Source organism: Parasteatoda tepidariorum, chromosome 9 (genome assembly GCF_982258835.1).
Source record: "Parasteatoda tepidariorum strain Cologne lab strain chromosome 9, Ptep-v5.0, whole genome shotgun sequence".
Lineage (NCBI taxonomy): Eukaryota > Metazoa > Arthropoda > Arachnida > Araneae > Theridiidae > Parasteatoda > Parasteatoda tepidariorum.
This window is the reverse complement of record NC_141763.1, coordinates 82,349,821-82,374,193: the sequence shown is the minus strand read 5'-3', so window position 1 is coordinate 82,374,193 and position 24,373 is coordinate 82,349,821.

Sequence of the window (24,373 nt, the reverse complement as noted above, 5' to 3'; positions counted from 1 at the left end):
TAAGCTTTCTGCTTTCAAAATGACCGTTGTTGAGCCCTGTTCGGTTGTTTATAGTATTACATCATAAGTTAGATACTTTTAAACATCATGATTAAAAAATATAACTGTGTTTCATAATTGGTTTTAAAATTAAACATACATGAATTTCTTAAAGCATTCATAATGGGTGAGGGGAATCATTATTTCATTATGTGAGTGCAGTCAAATATTCAGTAAGATCTATTTCCCAATGTGGAGCTGAATCAAATATTTGGTGAAATCTACTTCCCTATGTGGAGCGGAGTCAACTATTCAGTAAAATCTATTTCACTATGTGGAGTGGAGTCAAATATTTGGTGAAATCTATTTCCTTATGTGGAGCGGAGTCAAATATTCAGTAAAATCTATTTCACTGTGTGGAGTGGAGTCAAATATTTGGGGAAATCTATTTCCCTATGTGGAGCGGAGTCAAATATTCAGTAAAATCTATTTCACTGTGTGGAGTGGAGTCAAATATTCAGTAAAATCTATTTCCCTATGTGGAGCGGAGTCAAATGTTCAGTAAAATATATTTCACATGTGGAGCGGAGTGAAATATTCAGTAAAATCTATTTTACTATGTGGAGAGGAGTCAAATATTGCAACGTATAATATTTAAATTAATTTTGATATGAGATTTTATGAGTTCCCCTTAGATGAAAAGGGAATTTTATTTACCCCATGTTAACATATGAAATTACGTGTCTTAACATCCTTACTTATTAAGTAATTAATTAGTACTTTTGGATATTTTTTTCATTTTTTTCATTTAAATGTGTGCACTTACGTGGGCGCACCGGTACTTTTTAGTGCAAAATTCAGTTTTACAAGAACATATTATGGAACAAAAAATTTGGTATTCTGTAATTTTTACTATATTATAATGACCTTAAAATCACTGAATTACTCAGATTAAATAATTTTTACTGTAAAAATTAAGGTTGTTGTAATTGTTGTTGTCATGGCAAGGAATGCGAATGTTTTTGTTTTCCAGTGGCGCCATCTATGGCTAAGAATTCGACTTCTGCCACACTGATACATCACACCCGTTTATAGGGAGGACCCATTCATAAAACAGTTCATTCATCCACAGATAGTAATTTTGACCTGAACCAGAGAACGATCAATCTCCAATACAGTACTCCCAAAGGTATATTTTCTTATGGGTTATGAAAGGTATAATTTGCAAGGATTTATGGAGGACTTTGTGACCAGACAGATTTAACGTGCACCAGTCACCATTTACTACACGGGGAGCCTTCGGCTGGCTGAATTCGAACTCCCGTTCTCACAAATGTGAGTTCAGTGCTCTGCCCAAAAGGCTATCCTGGCCAAAAAAAAAAAAAAAAAAAAAAAAAAAAAATTAAAAATGGATTTTACAGTTTAGGCACTCATAGTGCGGTATTGTATACCGTAATTTGATTCGTTATCCAGAATTTTTTACAGTGAAAACAAAGACATTATTTAGTTACTTAATTCCGGATTTATTAGAATTCCGGAAATATAATTACCCTTATTTTAAGGAAAAAGTAGAATCTCGTTTCTGTTTAAGGTGATTAAGTAGTAATTTAATGTTATTTAGTCTAGATCTAACTCCTGATTAGTTTCATATTTTGAATGAAAAAAAAGACTATCGCTGATTTGAATTAGTTTCCGTTAGATTATTATACACATTATTCTCTTACAATTTCATTTACATAGATCTTATATAAATACCTAATCTGTTAACAGATTTCACTGTTTACTGGTTTACTTTTATTGGCCTTAAATTAATTAGTTACCCAATATTTCCTCTCGAGTTGCCTTGCAAATTAAATAAATTTATTTTCAAAATAATTTTCAACATGCTCATATTAAACGTATAATTTTGTTTCAAAGCTTTAGTCATATATACTGTTAAAAGAATCAGTGCAATCAAGGGATCCGCTCCCCTGTCTGAACTATTGGGACTATATTTTCCAGAGGGCTGCTATTCCCCATATTTTAGCAATCAAGGAGTGGAAACTGTTAAAAAAGGTATGTTTAGTTATAGATTATATATTTTTGTGCTAAAGTTTTTAGCTTGAGACTTAGTCCGCGCTAATTAATCAGCATATTTAAAGTTAAATCCACAAACTATTAAGACTGAGTCTTAATAGGAAAAAAAAGATCATTTAATCAAAAGATAGTCAAGGTGATTTTTTTGCACACTATACATTTCTTTTACTCTATCGATAAAAATCATAATTTTTTTGTACACTATACATTTCTTTTACACTATCGATAAAGAGTTTTTCTGGCTCACTTTTAATTTCTAATCTGATTTATTCTTTTATTCTATCGATAAAAATTATAGTTTTTCACACTGCACATTTTTTTTACTCTATCGATAATAATTATATATATATTTTTCTGCACACTATACTTTTTTTTAACTCCATTGATAAAAATTATAGTTTTTCTTTGCACACTATACATTTTCTTTTACTCTATCTGTAGAAATTATAATTCTGATTGAAATGTATATCACATTTAAACATTGAAATTAAATAACATGTTTGCAAACATTGAAATTAAGTAACATGTTTTCAATAATGAGTTCTTCGAATAAAATTTATGAATTAACATAAAAAAGTTTTAACTGATTCTGCATACCTTTTTCTCAAAATGAGAGTCAGCACGTGCATTAACTTAGTCTGGAAATGAATGGAACAAAATAATCGGACATGCTATTATGATTAATGAATGATTTTTTATAATACTAAGCATGGTGTAAATTATTGCTTTCACGAATAAATAACAGAAAAAATAATTCAGCATGTCTCACTTTGCTTGCTTACCAATTTGTTTTCATTACGCTATTAAATTGATACTAGAGAAGGAATTTAATAATTTGTTTATCCTTTTATGCAAAACTATAATGGATATTTGATTCTGATGATTATAGATGTATGATTATCTTTGGTTAAATTAATGGTTTTAGTAAATCTAATAACTATCGTAATTATTACGAGAAATTTTTTCTTTCTTATTTGTGTGTCAGTTAAAGTTACTAATGGATTTAATTTAGAGTTTTGCTTAGTTCTTTAAACGAGTCTATTAAATTCTGATACCTTTTGGTGTACTACTTTTTCTTACTATAATAACAATTAAAATAAAAATGTAAGATCATTTTAACAGTTTTATTTTTACGCTATAAAACTCAATATCGAGCAAAATTTGTCGCAATAGCTCCGAAAGAAATATGGCCGAGTTTGAAATCCCCATGAGTTCAAAATTGAAACAGCGCGTACTCAGTTTTGAGCAAAATGCATAGTTTCAAAAGTGATGTGGAGGTCGAAATGTGTGAGGGAAATGTTCGTGGGATGCCGTCAGGATTCGAACTAATGACCTTCGGGAAAGTAGTAGGGTGTACTAACTACCATAGTTGTACACCCGGTCCAGGGAGAGTTAGGCAGCTATATATAGTGGCTGCAGCCATGACTCACTATGATATACTAATTTCCAATTTCAAAGTCTTCAGAGAGTTGCAATTTGAAAAATATGGTCCAAATAGCTTAGTCAAGAGATAGGTAATTTTAATTTCACCCTTTGCTTATTTTGCTTTATCCTAAAAACTTTTAAATGAAGCATTTACATCATAAAATGCACTTGCAGTGGCCATTATATGAATTTTCCTAATTCTCCCCTAACTGGGATGAGCAATTATGGTAGTAAGAGCTACCTACTGAGAAGTAAATTTATCCGATTGAATGGTTTTTATGCCATGCGCTAAGGTATTATGATAAAATTACCATATTTTGCCACATTTACTACCAAACAGCAAGATAATAAAACCATATTTTATTCTTAATTTTACCAAAATTCTTTACCAAATTCTACGGTGAAAATTACTGTGCTATATAGTGTTCCCATAGAGCCAGAAATACGGCAAAATTTACCTTATTTTGGTAGTTTTTACCTTATTTTGTAGTTTTTTTCTGTATAGTTTTCAATTTTTATTACAGAAGGAAAATTAGAATTATCTAATAAATCTTTGATAATCAATAATACCAAATGGAAAAAAAAATATTAAGTTATGTTGCTTTCGCTTATGAAATGAAATGCTTCTATTATGCTTTAAGTAAACATTAATAAAACTTCGTCTGTTGATGAATGATGTGCAAGAAAAATAAATGAGCTTTTCTTTTTAAAATTTCTTTCGGAAGTTTTTGCGCATCAAAAATAGTCAAATAATGCTTATTTACCCTGTATTTTAAATTTTATTGTATGTTGTGTCAAATTCATATTTGGAAATTGTAACTTATTCTCCGCTAAAGTCATATTGCATATATTGCATGACCATAATTTTGTACTATTATAAGTTGCTTAGATCAATTTTTGAAAAAAATAGTATTGATCTCAATAAATAGTTGGTTTGCAATTTGATCACGCCGTATCAAAGATAGTCAAATAATGCACATTAAGTCATATTTGGAAATTGTAACTTATTCTCTGTGAAAGTCATATTGTATATATTTCATTATTTATAGCTTGATTTGTTAACGGGAAGTTTAATTTATAGGTATTTAGTTAATTTGTGTTTTACAAAGATAAATTTGATGTGTAAGAAAGCAACTATTCAGTTTTGGATTGAGATTTTTAAAAGAAAAAAACCTCGTATTCAAAAGAAAAAACTGTGATGGAAATTTTAGGATTTTTTTTTGTATTCAAAATAGAACTAAGCTTTAAAACTCTTTACATTTAATCTGGTCTTTGTTGTCTTAGAAATATAAACATACAATTTTTTTAAACTTTAAATTTTGATATTTAGTAAAAACCACCGTTTACTAAATATATTTATCAGGTTTTTTTAAAAAAACTGTGTACTCGTACATTGTTATGTTGTTTCTTTAATCATTTTTCAACAACTACTTTTTCAAAATGAATATTTTAATTCTCTTTCTCAAAAAAAAATTAACTCGACATGAGTTGAAAGAATCTTTCTTTGAGTCAGATAGTTTTTTGTGTTTAATCAAAATTAAGTCATAGATATTCCACAGATGATTGAGTTATTTTTGATCATTCGAGTGCCCTAATTAGAGAGAATTGAACCAAGATGACTTCTATGTGCAACTGAGGCAGAAGAACTATGCCATAAATTCTTGAGGCAGGATTTTATATGCCTCACGAAACTGTAAAAGTGGTTATAAATTTAGTTAATGTTAGTGAAATTTTTTTGGCTGAATACCTAAACATTTAAGGATTTGAGAGTTTATATTAAGTATACAGATTAAAAATCACGTTATAGTATTGATCACAAATTTACCAAAACATCAAAATGTGTTCCATTTTCGTTAGAACTTTTTAAGACTTTGCAAGACCTGCAAAAAATCTGTGAGACTTAAAAAAAATGATAAATAAATAAAAAAAAATACTCAAACATTTATTTTCGAGATTTTAATACATGATTAAAACTTTTTCTAGCTCTTTCGATTCAATTTCAAAATTAGTATTAACCCTACTTTTTTCCAAAATAGAATAGAATCAATATGTTTAAACTTCGTGTCACATGTTCACCATCTGTGTATAACTGGATTGTTTTTCTGATACCTATAATACTTTTTCACAAACGCCTCATTTTGCTTTTTAAAATCTAATATATTGTATTTATTATTACTTGTATGTATTTATTACTTGTATACTTGTATTTATTGAGAAAAGCAAGCAAGTGTTATAAATGCCGTAAAATTCAGAATTTTAATACTGCTGACAAGCCGACCGGACTTTGTAGTGGTCAGGGATCAGACCTCACATCAGAAAGGTCCTGGGCTCGAATCCCAGATTAGGCATGGATGTTCTTTAACTTTTTATACAATCAGTTCTTACTGTGGGAGCAACGTTGTCTTACCTAATATGGTGCCCCTGAAAGAGGGGCCAACAAATCTGCCGTACTGATACCTAAATAACGAGTGTCAATCGGGTGGACATTGAAAAAGGACAAAATAAAATACTGTTGACACAAATATAGATGAAACAAAAATATATATGTTGTATGTAACACAAGTATATATGTTGTACACAAGTATGTATGACAAAAATATATATGTTGACCAAAATATATATGTGAATACCAATTTACAGGCTCTCCTATTACTTTTTCAGAAAGGGGTACATAAAATTTGGTATTTAACGTAAATGATATGGTGGTATTGACTCCTTTTAGAATTTACCCAAGTTGAGAGTCATTTTCACACGTTCATTTTAAGAGAGTCTGATATAAACTTTAAAATGTGCTTCATTTTTTTATGTGTAATGTGTATTGAATTTTACACGCATATTAAAAGGCAAGTGTTAAATACTACGCAGTGATCATTATTACACCCAAGCATTGAAATTGTAAGAGTCATAGTAATATTTAGATTGAAATAGTTTACACTTCAAGACTGGCTTCGATTGAACATTAGTGTTTTAAACATTAAATTACCATCTTGCAACGAATTTTTCGAAAGTTAGCTTTTTTAAATTGTTCTTCCAAAATAAAGTTTGTTCTAAATTTAGCTTCGTTAAAATCTAAAAATCAATCTAAACATTAATCTAACACATTCCTTAAAATGTTTTTCTTTCCGTTTAAGAAAGGTGAACGGAGCATGCACGGAGAAAAGAATTCTGGTAAAGTTGCCGTACTGTATGATAGTAACACTTCTGGTTAAAAAAAACAACAATATAATTCCAGTTAACAAAACGAAAACATACGATATTTAAACCATTTCTTTGGTAATTTTTATTTTCATATGGTACTGTTAACGGAAAATTCTGGTTTTCAGAATTATAATTCTTATTATCACATTTTTAATAAAACATACAAAACTAGAAAGTAAATTTAGCAATATAAATGGTGTTCAAGACATGTCTTTAGGTATAATGACAAAATTACCTAATTTTATCACCTTTACCAAATTTTCATCACATGTTGTAAAACTATATTTTATTGATAGTTTTACTAAATTATTATAGAAGCGCTTCGGTAAAAATGACAAGGCTAAATATTACCATATTTTAGTTGTTTTGAGCGTAATTTTTTCTTAGTGTAGAATATTCAAATACAACTTAAACAAATGTAAGCTATCATAAGTCATGTCTTGCTAATCACTCTACAGTCATAATTTTTTTTTCACTTAATTTTTTTTCCTTCATAAAATAGGTAATTTAAAAAAATAAAAAAAAAAACATACGGAACCTATATTCTCTTTTTTTTATTGTCGGTGGAAGTTAAAAAGAAAAGAAATCTGCATAAACAATGAGACATCCTACCGAACAATATGCTAACCTCAAATTCGTGTTAAATAGAACAATAGGAAGAAGCATCTCTACATGCTTCCTTACAGATATAATCTGTGACGACATGTTACCGAGCGGTGTTGTGTTCCAGATATTACGTGCACACTGCTGTGAAGAGATTACGAACGTTTTATGCAATATGGTCTTCGGTTAGAACCCTTTTAACTTTCTCCCGTTTTTTTTTCTTCTCCAAATGAAGCATTTCCATTTATTGCCAATTATGTTTGCTCATCACAAGATGTTAGTTTTGGTTTACGAAACACTCAGCAATTAATATTTAATTGGAGAAATTGTTTTACTACAAAATTGTATTGTGCAGCTTTAACCCATAAAGTGGGTCCATAATTGTTTATTTATTTTGGAAAAAGTTTAAACAAATGAACAGAAGGTCGGGAGAAAGTTTACAATATGTAGTTAGAAAAAAAATATTTTAACGTGTTTATTTTTAATTGCACTATAGAAAATAGACTTTAAAACTTGAAGCTTTGTGGTTGTAAAAGTGCTGGGAAAGATGTAAAATTCCCGAAGAAGTTAAATTAGGTTTGCGCAATTATTTGACCGAGTATTTGTGAACTTACTTTGGCCTTCACTTGAATGTGAAAAATGGGTTTATTTTTACAGATATTTTATTGTTGCCATAACTGTTAGCCCAATATAGGTTACGGTATTTAAAAGATAATACTAACTAGTAATGTACTATTTCAGAAATTAAAAAAAGAAGAAAAAATCACTTATTTCAAATGATTTCTACAAGCGTTTACCTAAGAGACTGAAAGAGTCAGGGTTTGACGAGAATTTCATGAAGGCCAATTAGAGCTGCACTGTAAAAATTTCTGGATCAAATTACGGTATAAAGTACCGGCACTTCGGGTTCATCACTAGTTAAATCCATTTTTGCCGAAAAATATTACACCGTAATTTTTACAGTAATATTGAATTAATTTGAGGGATTCAGTTATTTTACAGTAATTATTACTTTACAAGCTTTACAGTAATTATTATTGTAAAAATTACGGTACACCAGATCTTTGTTCCGTAATACATTCCGGTAAAAATGGATTTTACGGCAAAAGTACCGGCTCCCTGAGTATCGATACTTTTTACAGAAATTTGATCTGGAATTTTTAACACTATAGTCAGAAACAGACTAGTAAGAACTATTGAGAAACACGTTAAAAGTCTGGAATTTTTATTTTAAAAAAAATAGGGCTTGTACTCTTAAGAAATACATCGTACTATTTAAAAAATTACAGAATAAATGTTTAAAAAAACAAAAATACCTTAAATTTTTAAAAAAAAGAATTTTTTTGTCAGATTTCAATCGTTATGAGTAGTTTAAGTCATTTAAATATTAAATATGTTTCATGTAGTTTAAATTACAAATTATCTTAAAAGTAAAGAGTCCAGTATGAAACAATAATTTTAATCATTTGTTTTTAGGATATTCAATATTTTTTCCATAAAAACATCCAAAAACAATATGAGAAATTATTATATTATTCCTTTTTAATTTGGGAAATCAAAACTTAAAAGATTATAAGACAAATAACAAAATACATAAAATTGAAAGCTTATATTTTTGTACCCTAATTAAGCGTACTTAAATCCTTATAAAAAAGTAGACAAAAGTAAAAAGCTACAAAAAAGAATGAAATCTGAAATTATACATAATTTTCTATCTGATTTTTTTCTTACTGTAAGAACACGTAATAATGAACCTTCTTGATTTTTATATTTTTTCCGATTTATGTTTTATGCATCAATGTCAGAGGTTATATTTCTTTTTAGGATATACAGTGATTAATATAAGTTATAAAATGGATTTTACGCAAAAGTTTTATGAATTTACATAACAAGAAATTCAATGATCTTTTTATCCCACTATATTACCGAACAGAATTTTATTTTTCCATAAATAGTAAGCAAAGAAGTTTCAACTTTATTTAACAGCAGATGTTCTAGCAATTCTTTTACTTCAAATCCAAATAAGAAGAACAAGGTAAAAACTTTCCTTTAAAAGACATTTACGTTCCTTAAAAGTTAAAAAAACTATTATTTATACTAATTGTTTTTGTAATTTATTATTATTAATTTATTAATAAATTTTGGATTTCGTGGAATTCACACATATTTCTACGTAAATTGAAACACAAAATAAGTTTCATGCAATGAGTACAAGCTACCAGTGAACTTTATTTACAAACATCATTCATGCTTCTATAAGGTTGTCTTTGCACAAATATAAACAAATTAAACGGTTCAAAATGAAATCTTTTATTTTGTTTGCGCAAATTAAGCAAACCAGGAAGTGTAGAGGACAAGCAATTGAGCCCAAAACGACCTCTGCTCAATCAAACATCTTTACTCTGAAGCAAATTCAAATTTGCAAACTAATTCAAATTGTCTTAAACAAATTCAAATTCAAATTTTAAAATTTTAATGGTATAAAAATTTGCGTATTTCCGAGATTTATTTTTGTCACCTTAAGTGACATGATTATTTTTATAATTTATTCGTAAGTTTTGAGAATTAGTAAATTTTAATAATATTTTGCTATGTAAATTAAATCACAAAATAAGTTTCATGTAATGAGTACAGACCACCAGTGGACTTAATGTATCAATATCATTCATGTTCCAATAAAGTTGTCGTTGCACAAATATAAACAAATCAAACTGTTCCAAGCAAAAGCTTTTATTTTGTTTGTGCAAATGCAACACACCAGGAAGTACACAGAGGACAAACAATTGCGCACAAAACGACCTCTGATCAATCAAACATCCTTTGTCTTGAACAGATACAATTCTGCAAAACTTTTCATAGCGTAACAATTCGCTTATTGCCCACCTTTATTTTTGTCACCTTAAGGGACGTGAAGGGTGACAGATGGACATCACGGGCTCATCAGGCGGTCACTTTTGACTTCAAAACTTTCTCTGGGATGGCTCACGTGGTGATACGCATGATGGAGCATGGAATGGAGTCAAGTCTGCCACCGCCAAGGGACTATCCCATACAGATGAAGCAGATGATTAAAATCTTATTTAGGTCAGGTGTATCATGACGTCGGCCATTTCGGCTTTTCTTTCTTTTCACTTGTATCGTCCTCATGAGAGAATCAACCTGTTACTGTTCTTTTGTTTGTAAACTGTGCAAATAGCTCAGAGTAAGTAAAGAAATGACAGAGCGTAGGGTTGGGTTATGTAGCTGACATAGTTGCATAGCTATATTGTGATATTGTAACTGATAGTTTAAATAGTCAATTAATAGTTTATATCTTATATAAATAGAAATGGCAAAATAAATATATTAGTAGAGTGAATAGGTAAAGAAACAAAGTAGCAACTTGTAGGACGATATTAGCAATGTGAAAAAGAACTGTATGACTTTTCTTTTAAATTGAGAGCCTTGGTTAATCAATACACTCACTCCAAATGCAACAAAATAAATAATGTTCATCAGAAACTGCTTAATCCTCTGACGCAGAATATTTATTAAATATATTTTTCATTATTTTGTACGTATTAATATGGGTGTTAAAATAAGCGAAAAATATTATATTTAGCATTTTTATAATTTGTGGTTATAAAATATAACATGAAATACTTACTGTGCCTTTTTTTTAGTTAAGGGTTCCAAACATGGTTCACTTCTAAACAGTTTACATCATTGAAATTTCAAATTTTAAAATGCAAATATGTGCAAATTTGAAAAAATTATTTTTTCAAATTTGCACATATTTGCAGTTATTTAGGCTCAAGAAAAACAGCTTACATCATTGAAATTTCTTTAATTTACAAAACTAATTATTGAAAAATGAACCAAATATTTAAATGTGGAATGAAAAGAAAATTTAAACAAATTATTTGGATTTTATTTATTAGCACAGATTCTGATCCGATATTCTAAAAGTTTTTTAGTAACTATTTGGCTGTTTTTTATAATTATAAAATATCAGAATATATTTATGCATGTCATTAGAACGTCCGAAAAAAATATATCAACGATACACCGGTGTCCAACCTGCGTCAAAGGGTTAATACATTTATGTTTGGTAGATTAGTCATAGGAGACTATTCGTTTTCTTAACAAAAAGAGAAGCATTCATTAAATTAATTTAATAAGCATCCAAACATCTTTAGCATAGAAGGAGCGTCAAAATTGTGAAAGAACTTTTTTGAAAGAAGTTTTTTTTATATATTTATCACTAAACGTGCAAATATTAGTTAATTTTTATTTTCATATAATCAATAACAAAATCCAGTAAATTTACATTGAAAATGTTATTTTCATTCCATTTTATTTAATTCTATCATATTTTGCATTCAAAGTTTATTCAAAATGCAAACTTTCTTGTGAAATTTTTTGAAGAAAAAATGGTTTCCTCATATACGATGCAGATGATCCCCAATGTTGCGACTGACCGATGTTAATCCGCAGATAATATTCTGCAATATGACCGATGTTAATCTGCGGATAATATTCTGCAACATGACCGATGTTAATCCGCAGATAATATTCTGCAACATGACCGATGTTAATCCGCAGATAATATTCTGCAATATGACCGATGTTAATCCGCAGATAATATTCTGCAATATGACCGATGTTAATCCGCAGATAATATTCTGCAACATGACCGATGTTAATCCGCAGATAATATTCTGCAATATGACCGATGTTAATCCGCTGATACTATTCTGCATTAAATTTATAAAAGAGTAGGTTCTTTTACACAAAATAATATTTATTCAAAAATCCTTGAAAAATAACTTCAGAATAAAATAGTGAAATAGTACTCAACTTTTAGTGAAATAACACTCAACTTTTGTGAATTCTACAAAAATGAGGAAAAGTTATTAATTTATTGGTTTCTTATTGCTCCTTTCAACTTCATGGGAACGAATTTCCATTGAAGAATTTAATTTTATGATTTATTCTGGTAAAAATGTATATAAAAAGGGCATTTTCTATATCGGGCTTTAAGTCTAACATAAAAATCTTTCCTTTTTGTAAACCTTCCTCTCACGTGGAAGTAAACCTTACAAATAGCATGTATAGACATACATGCTATTTGTAAGGTTTACTTACATAAGGAATTTAATATTAATGACAATTTAATGATATTTATATTTTTCAGGCTCATCTCATTTACATCTTTTATCGTCACTAAAAATTGGAGATTTTCAGTTTTTATTAAAACTCATAATTATTAGCCCATTGTAGTTCTCTTCATGCATTTCCAGAAATAATTTTCCTTTTATATGCTTTGTACCCAATTTTATTTGTACTGTTGATTATGTTTTTAGAGATTTTACCACTGTTAGCAAACACTTTTTTTCCAGGTGCATTTCATTTGTCATTCAAATATCACAAAGCGAAGATCTTCTTGGTCTAATTTGTCTTTGGGACTGTCCACAAATGATGTCACACATGTTTTCAATATTTTTGACATTCTCCTCCCTTTAGTCATTAGTGTCACACTTCACTATACCCCTAAGCCTTCTTCGTATGTACTGTTAAAATTTTCATTCTAAAATTATGGTAAAATAACTAGCATCTCTCTGCCCATCCAATTAACCGGAAAATTTACGGTAAGGAACATTTTTTTCCTCTATGGTTTTGAAACCATTTACCAAAAGTATGGTTATAAAACCATGAATACAAAACTATACGGTTTTTCACCATTTACGACTAACATTTTTCAAAAACGTAAAAAAATATAATTATTTAACTAGACATACTATGTCGGCTTTTCATAAGGTAATGGGCATAGGAGAGTGCCGGACACTAGAAATTCTTCATGTGTTGAAGGGAATTGAGGAAATATTGTGGTGTCAACACTAGGACTCGAACTGCAGTTCGGCTGGTCATGAGATTGACAGATAAGCCCGCTCGGCTATGATATGTGCACAGTTGCAGAGAACTAAGTAGCCTCATTAAGTGGCTCTAGTTGGTGCGATAAAATTCTGGTTGCTTAACTGTATTAGGTGAAAGCAGTTAATAAACAGTTTTTCTCAAATTCAACAGTTAGATTGCCATTTTATTTATGGTTATTTGACTTTAAATAAATATATATATATATATATATATATATATATATATATATATATATATATATATATATCAGGGTTGGGTTTTTGACGTCAAAAAGTGGTTTTTGACATGACAAGGGTATAATACTGGTTTAAACCGTCAAAAACCCGTCAAAAATGTCAAAAACTAAAGTTTGCCAAAAAATATATATAAACTTCAAAACTACCAACAGTTGCCATGCATTATATTGAAATTTAATTATACTACAGGTAATCAGCAGGTTTTAAAATATTTTTTAATTAAAATTAAGGTAAAATAGCAGATTTAAAATCTCAGAAATTTATATTCAAATGCATGTGCAGAAAAATTTTGCACAAAATTTTTTTAAATATTTATATTTTGAAAAAAAAATTTTTTTTTTTTTTGATACTTAAGAAAATTACAAGTTTATTACTATGCATTTCTGACATATAAGGAACATATAACTAATATTTATAAGGAACTTACAAGTTATGTTGTATAAATACAAACTTGATACAAGTGTACGAAAAAAATTTTTAATGTTATACCGAATATCTTTATTATCCAGATTGTTAATTTGAATTTAAAAGTAGTTATATTTGTGAATAATGATAAATATAATTCATATTGTTTATTATATTTATTTATAATTATTACACTTATCATTTTAAAACAATTTTTACCTCTTAATTTTTTCCCCCACTTGTATTAAGAATACAAATAATGCATATCTTGAAAGCAAGAAGTAATTATTCAACAGCCGAATATTTAGATATTCAACAAAACTATGTATATAGTATTCAGCAAAATGAAATTCACAAGTATTTGGATAAACTAAATTTTCAGCATAGTAAATGAATAGGCTGAATATACTGTAAATCGACACTAACTACTCTGTGTATTTAACAGAAATCACTTAAAATTGTATTGTCTTATGTTAAAAAGATTATTAAGAAGATTTAAAAGAATATTAAAAAGATTTTTCTTTAAAAGATGTCTAATGTGCAAAACTGCTAATGTTTATCTTTAAAAATGTCTAATTTTTAGTATAATCTATACTATACACTAAATTTGGTTATAAATAAATTTCTTAATAATATCACTGCAGATTTTCAATAACACATGAAAATGAATACATAATATTACAAAAGATGTGAGCTTTCAAAAGTACAAGATTTTGGTTACTATTCAAAATATAAGTGTTTCTTCAAAATTTTAAATTTATTTTTTCTAGAACATATTTAGAAACACTATCCTTTATAAAAATTATATAAATTTTATGTATTAATTAAATTTCACATATGAATATAGGTTTTTGACATTTTCGACATTTTTGACAGTGAGGTTTTTGACGTGACGGTTTAAACCATGGTTTAAACTGTCAAAAACTGTCACATGTCAAAAACCTGCCAACCCTGATATATATATATATATATATATATATATATATATATATATATATATATATATATATATATATATATATATATATATATATATATATATATATATATATATATATATATATATATATATATATATATATATATATATATAATGCTTTTTTGTAATTCGAATTTGGAAAAAAAAACTGGAACATGTTGCTGATAAATATATTTCATTATTGAGACTCTGCACCACATTATTCAATGTTATTAATGTTCGAATTATGGTAATCGGCTTAAAACATCAAGTTAAACCAAATTTATATAAAGCTGGATGCGACCACGGGTCATTCTGTTGTCCTAAATGATGTTCCTCTTCCTACTGACGGTTGCGAAGAAGAAGAAGAAAAAAAAAATTCCCTTTCAGTTGTCACGCAATGTGTCCTTTCAGTTCCTTCCTTTTTGAAATCTTCCTGGTTTCCTTAAGATGTATATTAACGTCGTTTAAAAGATCTTCGGAAGTAAATCAAAGTGTTGGCGGAATTCATACATACAATTTAGAAAAAAAAGAAAATGTCAACTTAATTTTTTTTAAATGAAAAAAAAGTTATAACAACAAAAGAATGGGGTAACCTAAAAAAATGGATATTTATATATTTTATACTATAAGCGAAAGTAGCCTTTTACATAATTCAGAGTTGTATGGGAAATTCATAATTGTACTTTTATTTAATACTTATAAGTGCATAATTGTTTTTAATTTACATGTATTTTATGTTTGGTTCATAGAAAGAGTTTTCAAAGTGTTAGCAGAATTCATACATAAAATTTAAAAAAAAGAAAATGTCAACCTTATTTTTTTTAAGTAAAAAAAAAAGTTATAACAACAAAAAAAAAGGGGTAACCTAAAAGAAAAAGGATATTTTTATGTTTTATACATTAAGCGAAAGTAGCCTTTTACATAATTCAGAGTTGTATGGGAAATTCATAATTGTACTTTATTTAATACTTATAAGTGCATAATTGTTTTTAATTTACATATATTTTATATCTGGTTCGTAGGAAAGAGTTTTCAAATATAATGCACAATATATTTGATACTTACCATTTACTTACTGCCACGAAAAGCTGATAAATAAACTATTTATGAATCTTTGTTCCGTTTCACCAACGTAATTGACGATGGATGAATAATAATTTCTGTTGAATTAAATTATTATTGACGAAGAAAAATCTGAAGAATAATAATTAATAGGAGTTGCAATGTAAAGTTGACATATTATTATGTAAGAAATTGCTTTCTTTACCATTCCAATTTTTTTACTATTATTTAATAAAATAATAGAAATGAAATATATTTACTAAGAATTATATTTCGAATAGAATTTTCTTTGGGTAAACGAATTTTATAATTGTGTGCAAAATATTTTCAATTCGTTTGAAAAGTTCTCGAGATATGGTGATATACTCAAAACGTTTCATTAAGAGATTCAAACTTTGGACCGCTCTCTAGATCACACTATTACGACCGTATTTCCCATATAGCGCGTACCCTCAATAATTTAGGGGTCAAACATCCGATTACTTAGCATTTATGAGGTCACCCCCTCAAATCTTTAAGATTGAGTCCTATAAGGAGAAATTCCGATCATTAGATCAAAAGTTATTCAGGGATTGTCCTTTTATTATTTGCACATAGTACGTTACGCGTGTATATACATTACTTTTATAACTTGCTTATGTTACGTATATGCACATGTAATACGTTACAAGCATAAATTGCAAAAGCAGCGTAAAATACTCGAGAGTTTTATGCGTTATATGTAATTTATTTCTAAAACGAAATCATTAAATATTAAAAAAAACTTTACACGTTGCCATAAATTTCTTTTTAATATTTCATAAATGGATGCCAGTAAGCGGAAATTGAACATTCGAAAAAAAACTTTTCCAACATGAAATTTTCCTTCGATTCTACAATCAATTGACGATTGCATAATTAAACTTCAATTTTGACTATGTCAATATTCAATTCAATTATGTCATGTTTTCGAAATAAATGTCTACGAAGAATACATTTCAAATATTTCTCTAGTATTACCTAATCTATTTGTGTCAGAACTTGTTTTATTAACTTACAGGTTAATTTTAACAAATTAAAAATGAGAGGTGCTTGTATTGCTTACTTTTTTATCATTTATAATATATGTGCATAAATCACTTCGTAAAATAAACGGTTGTTCATTTTAACTTCGCATGAAACTTGTTTTAAATTTCCAAGAAACTATCATTGCAGTTCTATTCCCAATGCAACAATTAGAGAAATGTGTGATTTTGCGATTTCATGATGTGGATTTTCCCATATTCAAAGAAAAGTTTTTAAATTTCATTAGAAATTTCCTTATTTAACCTCTGGTTAAATGTTATTTCACTATTATTAGTTAAATTTTTGCAATCTAGATGGTCGCTTGACAAATTTCCGTTTAAAAAAAATTGGTGTTTCGAATAATGAAATATTTATACAAGATTTATTTTCTGGTAATTATAATGAAAGAAATTGCATACAAATAACTAAGGAATAAAATAAATATGAAAAATAAATTGACCCTTTGTTAAATATTGTTAGATTTAACCTGCGTGTTCTAAATTAAGAATGTGTCATTTTCTATCAAAATAATGTGAAAGTGATACTTGCTAAAATAAAAAAACTGCTTACTATGCTAAATTTAAAAAAATAAATATGGAAGAACTAATTTCAAAAATTGTACATAAAAATACAAGATAAAAGCTTTTCATAATAGATTCATTTTAAGAAAAGTAAGGAATTATAGGAAAGGAAGAAAGGAAGAAATTGTAAACTTTACCTTTAAATTATGTTTTTGTTTTTCTTATGGCTTTTTAAAACAACCTTTCTGTATTATTTGAACCCTTTCTAATATTTACTATTACTGCGTCTTTTAAAATATTACGAAACTTTTCAGTTTATTAATGTACTTTCAATATTCTTAAGTTAAGTTATCAAGTTCAAAATTTAATAAAGACGAAACTGAAAAAAAAGGAACAATGTATTTGTTACTTACTAATTTAACCATTCATTTCCCAGCCTCAAAAATGGCTCATATATGAAAAACTCCGAGTAGAAAAAGTGGCAGTAAATACTACTGTATCCAACCAAGTGGATATTTTATTATAACCTACTTCTTTAGGTTTAAAAAACCACTGTGCTTTGATTTCAGATCTAAGTATAAATATTTATACGATTAAAATGTGTAGGTAGAACTATCTTGTTTCTGAAAATTAAATCATACTACACATGACACATTTAACTATAAGTAAGTCTACTCGTGTAGTAAGTATACTCAGTAAGTATACTAAAGTAAGTATACTCATGAAACATTTGTGCTACCACTATGTTTTGGGGAAAAAAAACATTCATTTAAATGGATACTGGTTAACACAAACTAAAATAAAATTCCAAAATTATTTCAATTTCTGTCCCTATGTAATAACCAGCAAAGTAATTTTTAAGCGCATTACATTTAACATTTATAAATTAATATGATATTTTTTATGCCTTACAAATGTAGAGATAAGAAGGTGAAACCGACCTAGTTGATAAACCTTAAATAACATTTTATTCCTTATTATTTTAAATGTTTTTGCAATGAAGAAAGTTGAAATTTACTATCAACCTATGATTCTAAGCACGAAAGTAACCAGTTATAAATGCGCACATGAAAAATTTATTAGACAAATTACCGGATTAGAATCAATCCATATTTGTTCGTCTAATCTTAAATTGCATTCAAGTAACATTGACCCTGACGTACCCACGTTGTTTTACGCGAATAGGAACAATCTACGTCATGATTTCCTCCCACGGATCCGTTGAAAATATGAGATCACAAATAAAAACACACCTCTCCAGGAATACGAGTGATTTATTTACCAGTATATACAATTATATATGAAAAGGGAAATGCTTATATTAGATTATTAGTTATGATATGGAAAGTTATTTACTGTGCAATGTTTGAAAGTCATTTTTAATGGGAGCATTTACCACGCAGAAAAAGAAAACGATCTCCGAAACGTAAAGAATAAACTTTCTGCACACTTGAATGTTTCCAAAAGTCTCTGAAACGTTTTTGTAATTTTCTTGAAGCGTTGGAATGATCACTTTTGTGAAACTGAAATTTAAAAAGTTCATTTATTTCTCTGGAAGGGCACATAAAAATTTGCAAAAAACTTTAAGTTATTTTCAAATATTGTGACATAGAAATGATCGCACTGTCAGCCATTTATTAGGCTTGAGAGTAATATCTTAATAAATATAAAAATGAGTGAATGAAAACCGTTATAATATAAATGAATGAATATAAATGAGTGAATGAATGAAAACCGGTGAAATAAGTAAGAAAAATTAACCTATTAAATGAGAAATTAAAATTTTAGGTCCAGTCAATTTTTATCAAATTAACTTCGGCATGCAGTGCATGAGATTCAGTATTGACCACTGTTCATTGTTAGACACAGTAATGAAAAATTCCATGAAATAATGTCGCCCGTGTGATTATTTTACGTCAAGAATAAACTCAAAAAACTTGTTTAAAAAAAACTAAATTGTAAGATTTGAAATATAATACTAATAAAGTATTTTGCTTGTAACAAGAATCGTATATTTCGCAGATAACATCGCTGAAACACTTTTTAAAGCACATGAGAAATTATGATCCATTGTTGCGAGATTTAAAATCTTTCTGAAATGTAAATGCAACGATTTGTGTCATGTGGGTATTTAACACTGGAAAGATGGAGGAGTCGAAATTGTTTACTTTCAATTTATAACTTGTGCAAATCCACAAGACTGTTTAAATTATTTGTTATTTGTTTAATGTGTATTATGTTTTCTGGCAAAAGAAAATCGAAAGATTAAATGTAAGTAAGTAGTTAAAGTAATGAATCTGAGCACTAAATAGCGAAAACTATACTATATATATTTCAAAAAATAAATTAAAAATCAGTTAAAGTATTTTTAGAAAAATTTAAAGACAAAAAAAATCTTTTAATCCTTTTTAAGTTTTAAGTAATTTAATTAGTTTTTTTCATTATTGAACTTTTTAAAATACATGATAAATTGATTATTATTATACTTCCTTATAAGTGAACTATATATATTTTGCAAAAAAAAATTACCTCACTCACTGAATCACAAAATCATCTCACTCCCTGACATGAATATCACCATTCATTTAATGTGAATAATTTTAAGTGAAAAAAACTGAGGACAAAAAAGTTTAGAAAGAAAAGTTTCAGCAGAAATTTAGAAAGATGAATATATAATGTTTAATAAACTATTTTTTAAGTTTAAAATAATTTGGTAAATAAATAATGCTTGTAACTGCAAGCATTATTTATTTACCAAATTATAACATTATAATTACGACATTACATAAAAAAATAATAAACTTGTTATCTGTGCAAATCAGCAAGTACAAATTCGCATTGATAATTAACTTTAAATTATAATATCGATAAATAAAAGAAATCTCAGGACTTTTTAGAATTTTAAGCTCTAAGAAGTAATTCTTTTTAGTGTAATTTAATAGAAATACAAAAAGTACCAATTATTATAAATAAAATGCTTTTTAAAAATTTTTTAACAAAAATCGAGCATCGTTTTATATATTTAGTATTAATTTTTTGGTAAAATTATAACTCAAAAATGTATAATTATTTTTTTATTTTATTTCGGTATCGTAATGGCAGTTGAAAATTAATTTTGAATTAATTATTGAGCGTGAAAATAAAAAGAACTACATAAACTGAGAAATATTCGATCTGTGAAACATAAAGAACGTAATTTGCATAGTCAAAACCCATGGTTAAATCTATTTCATTCAATTTCATCAGTTTTTCGTTCTTTTGTTCTTCTGTAGATTTTCTCTGATAAAGATGTTTCATTCACCCTTGAATAAATACATCAGCAAAAAGAAAAATGGCAAGTTTTCTCTTCCGCGATTTTTAACTGCCATAAAGTACCCTCGTTGTCACGTATTTGAAGGTTCCGTAGGCATTCAAAACAAACATTTTATAGGTTTCCCATCTTTGGCGTAAGAAATGGCGGCAAAAAGCAAGAAAACTCTCAACCTTCTTCCGTTTTATATCACTAATAATTTTATGAGACAAAAGACCACAGAAGGACATGCTTCTAAAAAGAATCTCTCCTCACCAGTTTTCTGAGACAATACACGCCGAAACTATATGATTTCAACCTGTTATTTAATATAGAAGAACTTTTGATTCTTCTAATTTAAATAATAGGAAAATTCTCGAAATTCTTCCGCAAATTAGGCTTAGAACTAGTTCCATATAAACTTTTCATTTGGTTCTTCTTTAATCACTTTTTTAACTGATAATTTAATAATATAGGCCAAGGTTCAGTAAAGATATTATAGACGGGGAATTTTGAGTCTTGTCGATTGTTACGGTTGCAGTTATTCAAATGTGAGGAATTATGCCCAAAGATTCATCATGAGGTGTGGCAGCTGAGTAGATTCTCATCTAGAAGATGTCCTTGCCTGTATTGCTCTGTCGCTGTCTGGGTTTCTTTGATTCAATAAAACAATGTTTTATTTGCTTTTCCTGAAGGTCTACTTTATCGAATGTCTGCGTGACTATAACAGGCTTTCTTGATTATACTTTTTTATCATCCAATTGTGATACTTTTGCCGTGCAGTGTCCTTGTCTATTCAATGGATAATGTTAAAATATGATTATTTTACATCAAAATAATGATTTGTGGGAAAATCCACTAGAAAAACTCGAAACATGCTAATTACTATTTATATTTACTTTTACATACAAAACCTGATTAAATTATCTTCTTTCAGTTACATTCATTTATTTGAAATGAATTTTGAATTGCTTAGTAATTCCATTTTTTGCAAGAATTTTTATATTCTTTTACATGTATACCTAAAATGGTTTTATGAGTGTTAAAAGCTTATTGACTTTAATGAAAAGGTGGTTTAATGTTTATCTTTTAAACTGAAAAGTTGGTTGCTTAGAGCTTTAGTTGTCAAATAAATCAAGATTAATTCATGATTAATTGAACAAATTTGAGGTTTAATGCTGTTTATCTAAGTCGTGTCGCCGAGGAAAATAAAAAAAGCCATATAATTCCCTACACGTGAAACAATGCGATTATTTTAAACCATATATATAATTTTGCCATGTAGAATTATCTGGGTTTTAGAACAGACAAATAACTTGTATATTTTAAAAGTTATTAAACTTTTTAAAAACAGCCAATTTGACATTTTTCCACCTAGATGAAAATTATAAAAATTACTGCCTTATTCTCAGTTTTTGCAGATTTTTATGAACCCAAATAAGGCCACATAGGAGTAAGCTTTCAAGTATTAAAAAAAATTAGACCAGAAACCCTTTTCACTCTAACAAAACTGTGGCTTTTCTCCATATTAGTGTTTTGCAAGCCATTTCCAAAATAAGCGTAGACAGCGCTGTCTTTAGATAGGCTAAACTAGGTGCATTTTCATGTGAATCAAGCAACATTATTTTGAATTTTCAATCTAAATCTCATCATCGCTTTTGAATTACAACATGAAGACAGGCTATGTAAATATGTCCCATCAAATGTTTGCATGCATGGTTCATCCTACGTCATAACTTTTATACAGGTATTTGGCTGAACTCATCATAACTTATTCCCCATTGCTATGAAAAATGTACGAAAAATTTGTTGTACGCAGTGTTTTATAGTTTGCTCGACATAAAGTCTTAAAAAACTTGAAATGGAACTTTTCCAGCTAATTTGCACACTATAGCATTCCTATTTCTAATTCATAATATTTTTGATTTATATCATGGTTTGAATATCCAATGTTCTCTTTCAATGTCATTGTTGAGTTACATGAGTTTATTTGAACTGTTAGTAAAATTCTCATTGTTATATTGAATTGTTATTTGAATAGCTACATCGCGTTATTTGATATGCTTTCTCAACAATTGAAACTTTACTTCACTGTTAGAAATTTCTCGAAAAAAGTTGTTAAACAACGATTTATTTTATTGTTATTTTACCATATTTTGACAAGACAATCAAATACCTATAAATAAGATGGTATTAAAACTGTTAACTGTGAGAAAAACCTTTTATTAACTGCTTTCCCATAATACGGTTAAACAATCAAAATCTTATCGCAACAGCTAGACCCACCTAACAAAGCCGTTTAGTTTCTTGCAGAAGGGTATATATTATAGCCGAGAGGACTAATTTTACAATCTCGTGACTTACAGAACGGGGGTTCGAGTCCCAGCCGTGATACTCTTCATTTAATCTATTCCTTTCAACACATGAAGAGTTTCCAATGTTCTGAACTCCCCAATGTGTGACCCTGGGCTATTAGAATACGATACTCTCATTCGCGCATTGTTGGAAACACCATAAGGCTGGTTAACTATCTCCTATGACCAGTTAAATTTATTTTTGACGCTTTTGAAATAAAGCAAGTTAATGGTAAAAAACACGTAGTTTTGTATTTATGATTTTTAACCATTCTAGCTGTAAATGGTTTCAAAACCGCAAAGTTGAAACATGTTCTCTATCTTAAACTTTACTGCTAATTCGTTGGACAGACTGCTGCCGGCTGTTTTACCATATTTTTTAGAATTAAATTCTGACAGTGTTAGACAGAAAAAAAATCTAACAATAAAAATGATAATATTATTTTCATTAATTCTAAATTTTGATATAACTAATACCTATCTTGTTTTATGTTTAATATCTGAAACTAAAATATCAAAATTCAAGGTTTTTTATTCAAGCATATACATTTTTTTAAATTGGATTTTCCTTTGAAGTTAATTACATTAAGAATTTATAAATACTTTTAATTACTATAGTTCAAGAAATAAAAATAAAAAATATTTTTTCAAAGAGTGTGTGTTTCATATGGCTTTAGTAGGAATTCAATCCAGAAAATTTGACAGCTCACTGCATCACAAAGGAGCAGAAAAATAAAAAAAAAAACAGTTCAACAATTTAGATAAAGTGAACAAAAAAGAGCAATAAACATTTGAATCAATAAACATTTCAACAATATAAAATTTTAAACATAAACATGAAAAAGGTAAAGTTCGTGACAATTCATGAGAGTTCTTGCGTCCCAATACACTTTAATGACATTCCCAGATTTTTTCAAAACTTTAAACTTGGTGTTACCCATTCGCCTTATTCAAAATTAATGGAAATATGACGCATAAAATATACACAAATTATTGACGGAGCTTAGTGGTTAAATGCTAAAAACTGTGTTACGTGTTAAACATTGTGAAAAATTCAAATTATTAAGCTACAGTAAAATGAACTGACGCTCAGGATGCTTGTGCTTTTTACCGCAAAATCCATTTCCGCAAGAACATCTGATGTACCGTAATTTTTTATAGAAATAATTACCGTAAAATCACTGAATCATTTTAATTAAATAAAAAATACTGTGAAGGTTACGGTAAAAATGGATTTTAGGGATGATCCATTCAAAGTGCCAGTACTTTACACCATAATTTGATCCGGCGTTTTTTACTGTGCT